The sequence below is a fragment of the Apteryx mantelli genome, chromosome 6 (assembly GCF_036417845.1).
Source record: "Apteryx mantelli isolate bAptMan1 chromosome 6, bAptMan1.hap1, whole genome shotgun sequence".
NCBI classification, from domain to species: Eukaryota; Metazoa; Chordata; class Aves; order Apterygiformes; family Apterygidae; genus Apteryx; species Apteryx mantelli.
The window spans coordinates 46,617,840-46,633,796 of NC_089983.1; the positions used below are offsets into that span (position 1 = coordinate 46,617,840).

Genomic DNA, 15,957 nt, shown 5'->3' on the forward strand with positions numbered 1-15,957 from the left:
ACCCTGGACTGACTAGCCTTAAGCAGCTGCATTGGTATAGGGAATTTCCTACTCAAATTCCTGCTTGAACATCTAATCGCTTCTCCATACCTATAGCATACGACCCTCAGCTATACACTAACTACCTTCATAATTGTTCAGCATGCACTTTAATTACCTTTTGAAAACTCTTTTTGCAGTTATTGAAAACTCCTTTTGCAGTTACACGCCACTTACTTCAGGCTACATTTGAGCACATTAAATAAACAGGAGAAGATACACCATTCTAGGAGTCCTTTTAATCAGAAGATATAGGTGTGATACAGTCTTCTATCTATAAACTGAAGCTGAAAAAGTTGTATCAGAAATGAGGTGCAGATTTTTAACATTGCAGACAGTTTAGCTGTTAGAACAATTTAGCATTGGGATACTACACATGGGATGTGGGAGAATTTTTGTCGCTTGAAGTCTTTAAAATTGGAAAGCTTCCTAGAGATATGTTCTAGCTCAGCCACAAGGTATTGAGCAGTAGGCTCAATAACTCAACATTGAAAGAGGCTGTGTAAATGCCTGTGATCTGCCTTACACAGGATGATAGGTTAGAGAACTATAATGGCCTTAAAAATCTATGAGAACACTCTGTCTTTTCTAGCTCTGTATTTAAACCTGAACTGTCACAACACAATCAATTAAGATAAGATGAAAAAGGTGCAGCAATTGCAGTCAGTGGAAGTGGAAGATGTACGTACTTTACATGAGATGAGGTGAGTCTTAGCAATTAAACAGAATGGTCTAGATAAATGGTAACTTAAATAATGAATTACACTCCAAATACGATAAAATTTCCTGTTTTAGATACAATACATTAAGAAGAAGAGGAACTCAAATTGTTGTGGAATTAGATTAATATCCATTTTGAAAATATATGCAGCTGAATAGCTGTCATTGTTAACCTTTGCAAATAAAAGCATTTAATAAGATCTTTATTGCAGTAATCCTGCATTAAGTGTTATTCTTCTAAAGGATTCTGGCACTACTACTCATCTTAAACCGGAAAGATTTGACAAGAATGGGGAAGTTCACATGTGCTGCTGTAAGAGGTGCTAGGGAAAGGAAGGTTACAAAGCAAAGCAGGCATCAGTTGTTCTCAGCTGTGCTGTTTTGGAGCGCCTTGCTATGAGTTTTGTCTAATAGCAGATATTTTGTACTAGCCAGGATACTAGTAGGTGATCTTTTGAGTCATTTCTGGAAAAAATTACATGAGGCTGTTTGTGGAGTTGTTAGTAGAACAGGATCTTTCCTGGATTATGCTTGCCTTTTGATATTTTTTGCACGATAAACTAGAGAGAGCCTTGTAAATGATCAAGCTATTAGCGCAGAATATATTACTGAGTAATGGTGAAGCATGGTCACATCAATTTGCAAAATACTTGGAGAGGATACAGTTCATTCAAGTTGAAAAGCAACTTCAGCCACACTCGCATGTTTAAAAGCTAAACTGGGCTTCTTGTCTCCATCTGTGCAAGTGAATGAAAAGGCAGAAAAATCTGCTTATCTATAGCTAACTAGTCCAACTGCTGTCTATTAGTACTGTTATTAGTAAATGGAAATCTTGCTGTTGCAGCAGGAATCAGTCAGCAAGACACTATCATCTTTTGAGGTAAGTTCATGCCCTTCTGACAGGTACTGTTGGAAGCAAAAGTGGGCGGATTCAGATAACAAGGGGTACTTCTGAAATTAATAAAAATCATTTCACCTTTATACCAAAAGCCGAGAAAAGGCAACTACTTTCCTTAGCACCCTTATGTGGCAGTGCTTCCCCTCTTTGCAAATCATGAGTTTACGTCTAAAACAAGGAAAACCACTCAGGGGAAGGGAAAATAACGTTTATTTAGGGAAACACCACAATAACACATTTGCACAAATAGCAAAGAAGTCCACACATTCACAGTACAGTTGTTTCAGTTTTCATAGGTGTCTGCGTTGCCTCCGAAGGAGGGGGATCGTCTCTGCGTGCTACTCCCACTCTGCCCGTCCCTTCCTGTACTGAGCGCTGTGGTTTGTTGTCATCATTGCTGAACTTTCAGGAGTATCGTCATGCAGGTTCGGCTTCTGCTGCTAAGGGAAAATCCTGATCAATTTGGTAAGATGTCTGACAAGTACTTCTGTGCTATATCTTGCCCTGTCTCTGGTCTGACTGCTGATACTGCATCTTTACTTTTATCCATAACACCCAGTCTAGGCCCTTAGCTGATTACGGATCTAGAGCTTCTCCGTAATAGCACCTGGCCCCTCATCCTGCACTGCTTGGTCTCGTTCTCACCAGTCTTCATTTTGCCTTATTTTAAGCTGTGACATAGAGGTTTTATATGACATAGAAAACTCCTGAGTAATGGGTTTTACTTTTGGGTAACGTACAATTCCTTTTTCTGTTCTTTATACTCCGCCAAAAGAGGCAAACATTGATTATTGCACCTTCCCGCTGATAGCTTTAAGTACAGTTCTATTACACTTTGGTCAGTTGGTAAAAATAACTGCTTCTGTAACCTGAACTTCAGAAAATCTTCATGTTAATGATCATCACACTGAGATAATGGTCAATTAGTTTTCAGGTATGGTGTGACTCATTCTATCTCTTATGATCTCCATTAAACTATGGCAGAGAAATCCTTCCTAGATCTTCAATGCTGTTACTGACTTACCTAAGTATTTTCTTCCTTGTGCATATAATCCTGTATATTCTAGTAAGCACGAGTTAAGATTTGCCATTTTAAAAGGATTTCTTGCTTTAAACCTGTTTTTCTTAAAACTTGGTTCATTGTTTGCTCTGAAAAAGCAGCCAGGTTGGGAGAAAATTAATGCAGAAGTTAAAAGTAATTAAAATTCAGAGTTGGCGGGACACTTTTGAAAGGTACAGATGACTACCTGTGTCCACATATGCAGTGCATTTGTCCAAGTTACTAGTGTGTGAAAAGCAAGGAGTGGAACGAAGGCTACTCGTGTCACCATAACTATAGCAGATGCTACTTGATGCCTGCTGTAATACAGAAATATGCTCTCATTCTTTTACAGCAGCTTTGTCAGCCTTTCTTTGTCCTCCTACTTCTCGTGCCCTTGATTTCAGACCTTCTTGCCTTTGATCTTGTGCTTTCTTGCTCATCCTATAAAAATGAAAAATAAATAAATGAGGAGGTGATTGTGCGAGACTCCAAGTTGTTTACTGGAGAAGATGAAGATACTGGAAAAGACGCTGCTCAGAGACACTCCATAGGTGGCAGTTTAAAATTATCTCTCTATTTCTCTCTGATTTTAATTAATGGGCTTGTATTTAAGATGAAATGTATTCAATTTGTGCACAGTGTAGAGAGTGTCACACTACAACATCAGTTATATACATAGCAATACAATTATCATTCTCTGCTGACAAATGTACCATGACATTGATAAAAAAGCAATAATTTCAATGTACATGTCAAAATCAGCCCCAATAGCTTATTACACATTGTTAAATGAACATAAATATCTAATGTTCAGTCTGTAATGTTCATTCCTACTATGGCAAATGAATGTATAGGTCAAAGAATTAATTTAAATTGCAATACAAAAAGAAGTCTCTAATGTTTACTGAGCCTAGATTACATCTGTTTGCAAGCTTTCATGGAAGTGTGGGGGAACTAAATATTTCACCACCCCAGGGCCAGGATGCAGAGAACTGATGACATTTCACAGGCTAAACCTCTTTAAGCGTCCCTGAGATCTCCTAGTGTGAGGGCTAGCCACCGTTCCCGGTCGTAGGAGCATGGAGTGGTCTGCACCAAGGAGGAAGGTGAAGCGGTGGCAGGACACGGGAGGAGGAGGACGGGACAACCTCAGCGGGTTCCTCTTTCCTAGGTCATCGCTCTGCTTCTGTACTCTCATCTAGAAATGTAGGGAAGCAAGTTATGAATAATCTGTTTTGGAAACGTCTGGGATTTCTTAGATTAAAATCAGTTCCTACAGTTGCGGAGCTGATTAGGATGCTGAAAGGCACAGTGGGGTGCAGAGCTGAAATGCCGGCGCACACAGTAACCGGTGACCGCATGCAAGAACCTGGCACAAACTGCCAGGGCATTGCTTATTATTTGACTGTACCACAGCCGAAAGGTCTGGAAATCCAGTTCAGTCCTGCCGTCGCAGCTTCGGGCGAGCTCCAAGGGAGCCAGGCAGGGCCAGGCTGCTTTTCTCGTTCCTTCTCAAGAGGACCCAGCCACCCTGATCAGCCTCAGCCGACCCTTTATTAGGGCTGGTGCGGCACCGGGGGGCCTCCCATCCGAGGCAGCAGACTACAGGCCAATGTTTTTGGTTTACTCCCAAGTTGCTTGTACCCCTGCTTGGTTAAGGGAAAATAAGGGGTATATTAAGTGACAGCAAATGCGTAATTTGCTTTGGTAATGGCTTTTATGCTCTTCAAGCAGAATGATTTCTTTATTCAGCACTTTCAGTTGATTACTACTTTTTTTTTACTACTTTTTAGTGTTTTTTTGTTGTTGTTCCTTTTTTATTTCTCTACGTTTTCTGCCCTTTCTGCTGCATTTTCCAAGGGGTAATTTACACTGTGAAGAGTTTTCTCATTCCTGTTGCTGAAGGCCCAGTGAGGTCAGTACAGGCGTCATCTTCCTTGATATGACATGGCTGAACCTCACTCAGTTTCCTCTGGAAAAAAAATTTCCACCTTTTTATTTAGAAGTGGGAGAGGGAGACCTAAGAGACAAGTATTTGATTTTCAAGAACCCTTGATGGAATTTGGCTGATTTGATAATCAAGTCTTTATACAAAAGAAAATTGGTTCACTGATAAATATTTTCTATGTGACAGCAAAAGTCTAAATTCTCAGACAGATAGTCTAAATTCTCAGACAGACGGATTTTATTGTGAAAAAGGAAATAAAGGTAGCTTGCACCAGTAAAGTAATCCTCTGTTGTGATCCTACAAAGCAGGAAGGTTGGATCGCATCTATTTTACAATAGAAGTCCACCATAAATTTTGCATCTGTGATCTGATGTGCAGTTAGTGGAAAATATTTCTGCCACTTTAGAGACAACAAGTAAAACCCAGGACTTAGTTATCTATAAATGGCAAAAGGTAGTGGCATATTAGGAGTAGTTGTGTGCAATCCGGTCGCCTACATCACATTTCAAAGACAGCAGCTGCGCCCCAATCACTTGTATTTTTCTTCCTTATTCAGTTGTACCTTGCTTCATTTCTTTTATTACCTTATAATATCATACAATATTAGATCCTGATATTTGTCCTCCTGCAGCGAGAAGCAAAGCCGTCACCAAGTTCCACAGAGCCCTTTAATAGTTTCCATGTTTCACTTTAGAGGCATCAGATTTAAGTGAAATGGCTCCTTTTAAGTGTGTTGCCTGGACGCGCATGTAAAGCACTTTGGGATGGAATCGCATACTCTGTCATGACTCAGCTGCTGTTTACCTGCAGCCTTTAGTTTGTCAGACATAAGGAGATATCGTCATCGTGCAGACCAACTTACTTTTAACTGTAAGGTGCTATGATACACCATTGTAGCCTCCAGGATTTGTATGAGGCACCCAGATATGTTTCCCTAATTAATAGCTCTATAGTGTCTAGGTGTAATAGTGTCTAGGTTAAAAATAGAGCATTATGAGCATTTGGGTAGATGATGCAGCAGTACGAAATAGCATCACACCTGTCTCCATGTTGCAGCTTCCCAAGTGTAAGTAGGAGTCAAAATTTCCCTCCTCATTAAATAAAAACACTGATAGAGAGTGCATCACTTGGCATCTCCAAAGTGATATACCTAAGACATACCATCTGCTACGAAGTTGCAAAAACATAGCCTGAGAAAAGTGGGACATCAAGGTGGAGCTTAATTTTCTTTAGTCAATTTTCTGTCTACCCTGGACTTGAGTGTGCCTGGTGCAGACACGGATTATGATGCCTGTAACTGTAACGGCACAGAATAACGCTGCGGAGCATGACCCTGCTGCCCAGCGATGAGCACGTGCATGTAGGAACAGGAAAATTTCAGCTCTAGTCACTGCTCCCAGGACATAGGCATTTATAGTAACTGGGAAAAATATTACTTTATGCAGGCCACAAGAATCACAGCCCAGGGTTTCCCCGTCCCTGTGAGTGCTCTCAGCACTGAATTCCGAAGTCATATGTCCTTTTGCTTTTTCTTCTTCTGGCCCCAGGAATTTTGCAGTCTTGCACAGTGCCTGATGTCAGGCCTGGAGCCTCGCCTCTGTCCCGGGGGCTAGGGGGCTCTCGCTGAAGATGTGCGATTGAAACTGGAGACTAAGGTGACTGTAAATCCCAGATGTTGTGCTTGCTGGAGAAGCAGGACATGCAAAGAGCCGTAAAAGTGAGCAGGCACACGCCACCCTCATCTCTTCCTCCTTTCTGTGCAAGGGAATCGTTAGATTCAGACCTGGGTTTCAGGCTGAGAAATCAGACTGAATGAAAAAGAACACTTTTAGCTGCATTTCCTATGGGGTTCTTTGGGTGTCTCTCCTTTAGCATACTGACCCCTGTGACACCCCGTCAGGTCCTGGAGAGTTTCAGGCAGAAACACAGGAGTGTTCCCATCTGCTCACAGACACTTAGTCCTCCAGATATCCAGCAGCCCAGCTGGAGAAGCTGCTCAGCTCAGTTTGCCAAACAAATAGACAACTGGACAAAATTTGGGGGCAGGAAAAAGTGGCTACATTTCGGCTGAGAAACAGGCTCACCCTAGTTCAGCAACGTTAATTCCAGCATGAAAGCTGGGGACACCAGCAGCGCTAAGCGTCACCACGTAGCTGCAGCTCAGTGCCACCAGCACCTCTCCTGAAGGTAACCCATTTAGTTGCCGGTGTAGTTATACAAATATAGGAGCTCCTGCAAAACATTCATACCTGCCTACTTCAGCACACACATTTGTTCAGAAAAAGCACCTCACTGAGATGCCCTTGGTCATAGCATGGCTACATTATGCAGTGGAGAGTCACCTGGCCTCTTCCGAACTTAAAGGAAATCCCAGTCCTTTCCATTTCAGAGTCCTGCAAGCAAAACGCTTTGGCAGCTTACAGCATCCCTGTCCTTGAAGCCACCACTGATAAGCGAGTTGCCTGTAAAACATAAACCCATCACTGCTCTCCAAAGCAAGACAGATCCTGAGCACAGTCTCCACAGCAGAAGCATCCCAGCTCCATCCCCAGCCCCAGCCTCCACAGGTCTTTTTAACTCCTCCGCCCGATCCCTCAGCGATCCCGCCGCGGGCGCTGACTGGCCCAGCCGTGTCGCGGGGCGGGAGAGGAGGGCTGCTCTCCTGGAAGCCGGCCTGGCAGCAAGCCTTTCCTAGCGCCTTGCGAACGCATCTTCGGCACGCAGTTGCTGCACCTTCTTTCTGGGCGCCCCTACGTCTTTGTAACCGAGTTTCCTGCTCTGAACTCTGCACATGCACAAACAGAGAAAATCCCCCGTTTTCTCCTCGCTGTCTCCCCCCTTTTCCCTGGGCTGAAGACAGGGGTTGCTGTAGAGGACACCTGGATTAAATTAGCACAATTAAAGAGCGCTAAGCAGGTCTGTAAAAGGCAGTGCAGCTTCCCGCATTGCTGAAAGCCCGGTGTGTGGCTGGGCTCGAGCTGTGGCTGCTCACCCCTGCCTGTTGGTGTCCTGCCCCGCTTCACCCGGTGGGGTTTTTAACTGGAGAGCAGGTGGGCAAGGGAGCTCTCCACCTGCCGAGACTTGGTGTTAGGCTCTGAACCTCTGAAACCGGGAGATTTCTGCCGTTTATTGTGTAAGAACGCGTAGGACGGGGGTCTTGCGTAGCAGGTAAGGGCTCGCTATTGCTGGCTGCCGTCTCCTAAGGACGGTGAGTGGTGAGTGGGAGGTGGCGCTCGAATATTTGGCATCCTTTCTCTGCAAATGCATGCCTTTGACTGGGTCAGATGTAAACATTGGTAACGGTGTCAGGAGAGGTGTGCGGCTGCGAATCCTTTTGCTTCTCCTATCAGACAAAAGTTGTAGAACGGCATTTTGAGGCCCTGGCTGGTTCTCCAGGTTGATGGTGCCAGGCAGAGGAGCAGTTATGGAGGAGACAGCTTGGAAGGCCCAAGAAATACGCTTGCCCTAGCTGCTGAACGACTGGAGAGGAGGCAGCGAGGTCCCCAGCGTAACCCTTTTCGGGAAGTTATTCCCATTGGAGGGAAGCTGCATGGCAGTGCTCTTCTCGTCCTCAGGTCTCCAGGGCACGTGGTCCATCCGAGAGGAGAAGCTATCGAATTGGTCCTCTCAGGCCCCCCGTCTTATCTTTGAGGGTAAATAAATGAATTGTGAAGTACACTGTTTAAGCTCAGCAGTAGCCAAAATCTGGAGGTTTTCAACATAGGGAGAAGATGGGAATTCTTAGTAGAGCTCCCTGTCACGCGTCTGCAAGGTAGGGGGAAGAAACAGAGTATGGAAAACGCACAAGCTTCGTTAGTGGAGAAAAACAAATGGGCTTTTGCCATTTTAATAACCTTGTGTGTTACTTGTACCATAGGAGAGGATTTTCTTTAAAGCTTGACTATCCCTTTAAAAAAATACTGGAAATGCACTTCAGAGAGTTGTAATGAAATAACATTATTTATCAGTATTAAATATAGATAAACAAAAATGAGAAACAGCCTTAATTGAAACCCTCTGTGAAATCTGGCTAATCAGTTTTCATTTCCAGGAGGCTTTAACTTATGTTATTTAATTTATTATTTATCTGTTTTATTTTGATTTTTGTTTTGAGCCCTGGCGCTGGGCTTTGGGCACTTTAAAAACACTTGGGGAGAGCTTGGGAATATTGCCACCGACTTCAATCGGGCCAACGCTTCGCCCGTGTTAGACTCTTGCTGAGGCTTCAATAAACTTAATGACCATGTAAGTGTTCTCCTAACTTCACTAGTAACGCTGATCTTTATTACAGGGACATTACAATATATTTCCTGACCGCCAAAGTGCCTTTCCTTTCGGACCCGTTTTCACCTCCATTCCATGCAAACATGTTGCCATTTCACTTTATTTCTTTAATTTATAGGCATCAAAGTTGCTGAATCAGGAAACTGAGGTTATAGCTGTTGAAGAAACGGATCCCACATTGCGACAAACTGCCTTTTCGGCAGATTTTCTTGTGTTCCTCATTCTGAGTCACTGTCACACATTTTAAAGGCCAGTGTTACATAGGAAGCTCTTGATGGTGAGAGCTATGCCCTTTCTTGTGGTTTCTGCAAGCAGACGATTGCCATTCTGCGTCTCCACTCTCTGTCTCTAGCTAATGATGCTTAATTCACATTTCGGCGCTTCCTGTGTCACTGGAGCGTGTGACGTCGCATACCAGAGCTGGGAATTAAGTGGTTAAATTTGACTATGTTAATTGGATTCTCATTAGTCCAACAACACTACTTATCTCTGCCGAAGTGCAACTCCCTGGGATCCCACCTCTTTATGGGGAAAAAATTGGAGAGTCGGGGAAGAAGCAAAATTCAAGAAACAAGCAACAACCAAATTATAAACTAAAATTTTAGCGTTTAGCTATAGTAGTAATTGTCAGTGTACTTCCTTGTGGTTTCAAAAGTAAACTTGAAAACGCCTGTGACATTCAGGGTTGTGGCCAGAAAAAAGTAAAACCACACTATCTCTTCAGAAGCAAAAAGGACTAAAGTGTTTGGTTAATGGATCTATCCATTCACACAAGTATTTTGTGCCCCCTCCAAAACACGGTGTGCTGTCGTGCACAGGTATGAATTTATCCTCACGATATACCTTTGAGATAAGTCAGTTATTTTATCCCAGTTTGCAGGCTGCGGGGACTGAAGGAGAGGGTGATTAAATGATTTGCCCAAAGTCACATTGGAAAATTGTAGCAGAAAGAGAGAGGAACCAAAGGTCTCCAGTGCTCCCATCCAGCTTGATATAGGAAACCTGCAATGCTTATAGAATTATTAAAATGTTAAATGACTTGAAATTAAAGGCTCTGTCCAGAGCTAAAGCCATCATTTGGATTATTCACTCAGTTCTTTGAAAAATACACAAATGCAGCAGTATTATGAATGCAATTACAGCCAATGGCGAATTCTTAAATGAAGGGCAAATCAAAAGAAAACCCTCTATGTTTTATATTTCTGTGGTCTTTTCCATCTCAACAGTGATAGAAAGCACGGCCGCGCATACATATCTGAAACACATGTTGATTTTTGTGCTTGTCAGCTCGCTGGGCTTCGGGGGAACTCTCCCACGGCGGTTACGCCGAGACGGAGCAAGAAAGAGCGAGCGGTTCGCTGGCTTGAAGATCTTCCTCCATCCCTGCCCAAGGTCTGAGTAGGAGCCTCTGCCCTTGTCCTCTTCCACCCGCCCTCATTCTTTCACTCCCGGATTTTCTTTCCGCTTCCTCGCCGAGAGCGCTTGGGAGCAAACCGTTTAGGATCGAGTTAGATGGGCCCAGATGTTACCACCTGCTGCACATTGCTTTCTTCTCATAGGCTTTTAACAAGGCACTTCATATTTTGAGAAGGAGGAGGAAGAGAGAGTGGCCTTTGGTGCTGCTCAGCGCTGACACAGCTGGAGCTGGCTGGGGGTGGCGGGGTGTTATTTTTTACAGGTTGGCAACCAGACGCTTGTTGCCGTGATATACTTTTTTCCAGAGATTGCCTGAGTGTAGATGTGCCAACACAGGTTCCGGTTTTACCACAGCTAATTCTCTTATTTCAAAGAGAGGAAATATCCTCGGACAAATCTGCTTTGTCAAGGTTGAAAACGTTCCGCACCACAGATGGTGACCATAAGGTGCAAGTGAGTTTTCAGCTGAACCAGTGACACCCTACCCATTTGCTTCGCCGCCGAAGATTTTAAAACTGGTTTTTGTTACGAGGAGCTGAGCAAGATCCTTCTCTCCAAATGTCTCTTCCTCCTGTTAGCTCCCCGCTTCCATATTCATGGCACTCCTGCTGCTACTAGCACTACCATGCGTAGCACCTACCGCAAGTCGTCCAGGTCCCGGCGTTAGCGCGGCAGCTCCCTCCGCTTTCTGAAAAACTCATTAAGCGGGGGTGGAAGGGGCAGCGGAGGCCTGCTAGGGTTCGGCACCCTGTTACGGGAGACTTTTCTCGGGTGTCCTCCTGCGCGGCCGCTCGGCGGTACGATGCCGAGCCGAGCTGCAGGCACCTCGCACCTCTAGCGCCGTGCAGCAGCAGCCGCCGCCGCAGCAGCAGCAGCTCGTCGTGTTTAGATTAGCTGACGGGCCGGAGCACAGAAAATCCTGCGTGCGAGGAGAGCGTCGTGGGAAGGGCGGGGAGTTTCCCAGCAGCTGCGAGGGGGTTTTCAGTCCCTTCCGACGCGGTGCGAGACTTTTATTTTTGTTTATTTTTTCTCGTGGACTGAGCAGAGCCTCAACGGGAGTAGCGATGGCCGCTTACAATAACTGGTGCCATGCTCTCCTGATTCCTCCTAACCGAGGGGTTTTATGTTAACGTTAGAGAACCCACCTGTGGTTGGCGGACTCGGTAGCTGTATCTAATTTTTCACTTTTGTAAATTCCCCGATTTCGTTGTGATGCCTCTGTAACAATTTTGCGGCGTGGTCACAGGTCCTCACTTCTCTTTTCTCCCTGACTAATTCCTTCCACAAAGAAAAATAAAGCTGAAGGAGGCTATAAAGTTTGATGTGCTCCAGGTACAACAACAAAAATACCAAGTCTAGAAAGGAAATATTCTTCTGTCTCGGGGAAACTAAAACAAAAAGTAAAAGTGAGTGGTTAGGTCTTCCACTCCCCGAGAAGCTTGTCTTCCCCGCGTTTCTTAAACCGACGCAGGAAGGGTTTTGTTAACAGAAGGGCAGCAGGCTGGGCACATAAATTACTTAGACTGCGTAAAGAAGTGGTGTTAAGTATTAAATGTGCTTTGGGGCAGCTCCTGCAATTCCTCACCCTCTTCATTTGTGGTGCATCTTTTCAGAGCGAAAAGCTGTATATGCATCAACATCGGCTTAATTCGCACTCCCTCTCTTCCTAATTTGGGGGCTGAATTCGACAGGAGCGAGGGCAGATCCCCAGATGAGAGCTGCTGCGTGGCTCCCACAACGACGAGCCCCGTAGGTGCGTGTGCTCCTGACCTTCCTATTGCACCGGCATCCTTATATCAGTCCTAGCTATTTCTCCACCTTCCACATTTCTCCATGCTGCCACCTCCACGTTTCTTTGCTGTCCCTCCAGACCACGTGTCTGTTTACCTTCTTGGCTCCATTTCCGTTTGGCATCTCCCGCTGTCAGCGGCGTTCCCCTTCCAGCGTGCCGTGAGCTCTCCATCGATCTCCTGTTCCGCTGGCCGTCTCTCTCGGAGCTGGCATCCCCTGCTGCTCTCCCGCACGAAGGTCTCCACGTTCACTGTTTTCCTGCTCTGGCAGTCTGGCGCAGGTGTTCAGCCTCTGGCCTCTGGCTGGTTGCCTCCAAACCCTGCCCCATCTTTTTTTTTTTTTCCTTTCTTTCTTTTTTCCCTCTAAGCACTTCTCCATCCACACCTGCTCTCCTTTCATCCTGCAACCTGATTTCCTTTCATTATCATACTTCTCGTTTGCATCTGATTTCTGGGACTCTCTCATGTGTAACCCTGGGTGATTTGGACTTTCATGCTGAACAGTCTTCTGCCTTATTTGCAGTTTTCTTTACCTTTCTCTTGGATCCCCTAACATCCCTTATTTTGACTGCACAGGGCATAAGCTGTTTGACTTCAAGACCTATCACAATGTTGCTCCTCTTTACCTCTCATTTTCATTTATCTGGTGCCTTTACATTCAGTTTCCCAGCTCTCTCTTCAAGCTCTCTCTACAATGTCCCTTAAATCTTCCCTTTATTATGATGCTTACAAAAGACTCGGCAATAATTTAGGCATACCTATCATGCCGGCTGGCTCGTCTCATTATCTTCTTGTGCTCTTTTCTCTGTTTTTAACTAGTGTTCAGTTTTTATCGCAGTATCTTAGCATCTCCCTTCTTTAGGTAGGGACCTTCTTTGTATGTTCTTGCAGCAAGGTAAGGTGTCATCTGTGGCCAGCATTCCTGACTCAATGCTAACGATAGCAACGTAAGTGAATTTGACCCGTTTCCACCTAGTCTTTTACAGTGTTCTTCATTTAAGAGAAATGCAAAAACATTTTGAAAAAGCTATTTATTTATGCTTTTGGCGTTTTTGGATATAACCATTCTACAGGTTTTGGGACACTGTCACTCACCTAGTCTATGACATACAGATGTACTCTCCAACTCACCCCTCGTGTACCTGAGCGTTTTAGAAGCTCGATGAGTTATGCTGTTATGAAAGGAGCATGAAATGGAAACCAAAATAACCAAATGTTCAGAAGAAGCTCACAATACTAAAATCTGGACCTGGCTCTTTTTGAGATTTTTTTTTTTTCTTACTGGCTTCAGTGAGAGCAAGACTGAATTTTTTCTCTCTGCATTGTTGCAGCAAATTATAGCAGTTCCACCCAAGTCCTCTGCTTGTCGCATGCTTGGTTTCCTGCCAGGTCACTGGCCCGTTTTTAACTCTTTTGGGGCCCCCCCTCTTCAAACCCATAGACATGATCAGGTTAGATCAGGTTAGAAAAGAAGAAAGATGGCCTCGGTGCATACTAGAAATAAACCAAATTAACGTAGACTGTGAAAGTCTTGTAAATAGGTGCTTCCACTGCTTGAAAAGGCAGGCAAGCTATTTGCCATTCCTTATACAGCATATAATTTAAATATTTTAAAACTTGAAATAAATTACTGATGATAAAATTCAACAGTGTAATACTTCTTTGAATATTTTAAATCAGATATAAATTGTTCAATGAAGTTGATCTAGTCTTAGCAAACTTTTCAAGAGATTTAATAGCGTATGACTTAAATGTATGATACCATTCCGGTATGCTGTATGGCACATCACATAGAGTTAAATAGTCCTGCTTGGGATGTGGGTTTCACAGCTCAGTGTCTCTGTGCTTTGACAGATACCTCTGGTTCAGCAGTAGTTTCTATATTCGGTGCTTGATGGTCCTAACACGAAGTAAGTTTAATTTGTGCTTAGCAATTGTTAGCTGGAATAGTAGTGCACATTACGCAGGTTCTTCCAACGCATACTTGTGACCATTTTGAAAATACTTTCGCATAGGGAAAGAATTAAATCTATATCCAATATATGTTACTAAAAACAATGTTAGTGCCATCTTTTGGGCAAGATTTTAAAGCACATAAGTCAAGATATTTGATGGTCTAATTCTACAATAACCATAATTGAGACCATTTGTACATCTTGTGTTTTCAAACTGAATATGCTTAAGAAAAATAAAAGAGCTTTAGAACATTTTTGTAGTGAAGTTACTCAGGGTTGCAGAACAGTCAGACAATATTGAAAAGTAACATTTTTTAATTGTGTATAGTGGAGTCACCACTTCCAACTCCTGACTCATCAGTAACTATTGCATATTTGTCAAGCTGAGGATTTTTATTTTTTTTTTCCAGTAACTGGGTGTTCTGAATGAGTTTACAGTGAAACACCGAGCCAATGTTCACTCTGAGTAGAACAACAGCTTTGATTGATAGCGTCTACATTCAGTTTTTCTATTTCCTACAAATATTCTTCAGCTCATCAAAAACTCATTCTTCTAGACTACTGGCTCTGTTGAATATGGAACAAATGACATATCTGAAATAAATATATTTTATCTGTACAATAACTACCTCTTTGGTTGAAGAGAAGAAAAATCGGGGATCTCCTATGGATTCCAGAGCTGGTCCTAGACAAGGGGCCATCTTAGGAAAAACTAGGGTTGGTCCACTAAAACCAGAACTGATAGCCATTTCTTAGATTATTCTATTATTGTTTTAAAATTATACCATATGCTGAATACTAATGCACAGAAGGACTTGTTTACTCTGGGTGTAAGAACAACAACCGAATTTTCTTAATTTTGAGTTATGGTTCAATTAAAACCTTAGAGCTGTTCTGGATTTCTTTTTATTGGCTTCAATTAATGTACATATATTTTTATGTCTCTGTAGCTCAGGATTCAAACAAACAGTTCAGTCTGTTTATTTAAGCGATTGCATCATCACACATCTGACAAATGCACTCGCTGCATTTACAGCATCATCGCACTGAGTGCATTTATTTGAACTTTCTACCATGTACATGGGATCACACATTGAGATAAACACAGCTGTGTTTATTTCAGGCTGCACAACTCCAGATTGTAGATGTATGTCTGGAGCCAGTGGCCTGCACATGCACTGTACAGGATTTTCAAACACTTATAGCTTCATTAATTGTCAACCAAATCTCCAAAATACGTCGAAGGCTCTTATCTCATTTGCTAGTAGGGCTGGGTGAAAATATAAAAGGAGAGCTTTTTATTATGTTTGAAAATAGTGTAATATTTGCTGAATACTCTATTGGGTAAAAATATTTAACCATCCTTGTTGAGGATGAATATCCCTTTTTCCATTTGGCTGGGCACGTACAAATGAATGCCTTCATTTGTATCTCACTTGAGCTCGCAGACCAATCCTTTGATTTCAATGTTGTCACCCTAAAATTATGATGAGTCATTCAGTGAGGTCCTGCTTTTGCTTTCATCGTGCAAGCAAATAACCTTGCTCAAGTGAATTGAAGTCAGCTGTTCACAGACTTCAGTGTTTGCAGATTTGGGCCCTAAAATGTTCCTCTATTGCAATATGAATGAGAAAACCTGTTCCTTACGGTGAAAGCTACATGCTGTTGCAGGGCCATGGTGGTACCCTGACTTTTTAAAGTAGCCATTGTGGTAACTAAGGCCTTGATGATTCAAAAACTTGAAATCACATGTTAAGTAATTCCCCCGGGCTTACTCATGTGCTCGAGTTGAGCATATGTGTAAATTTTTGCATGGTTAGAGCGTCCAGTAAGAACAGTGGGAAAATAAGCGCACGTCTGAGACA

General features: G+C 43.2%; 1 protein-coding gene across 1 annotated transcript in view; it reads right to left on the reverse strand.

The window, feature by feature from the left end:
* Window positions 1-1,849: 1,849 nt before the first annotated feature.
* Window positions 1,850-15,957, reverse strand: part of ZEB2 (zinc finger E-box binding homeobox 2) — a 128,805-nt gene continuing 114,697 nt past the window's right edge. Inside the window, exons 10-11 of the mRNA XM_013959677.2 lie at window positions 2,905-3,140; window positions 1,850-2,094 (exon numbers count right to left, since the gene is read on the reverse strand). The gene's annotated coding sequence lies outside the window, so the exon portion shown is untranslated. The remainder of the gene's footprint in view (window positions 2,095-2,904; window positions 3,141-15,957) is intronic.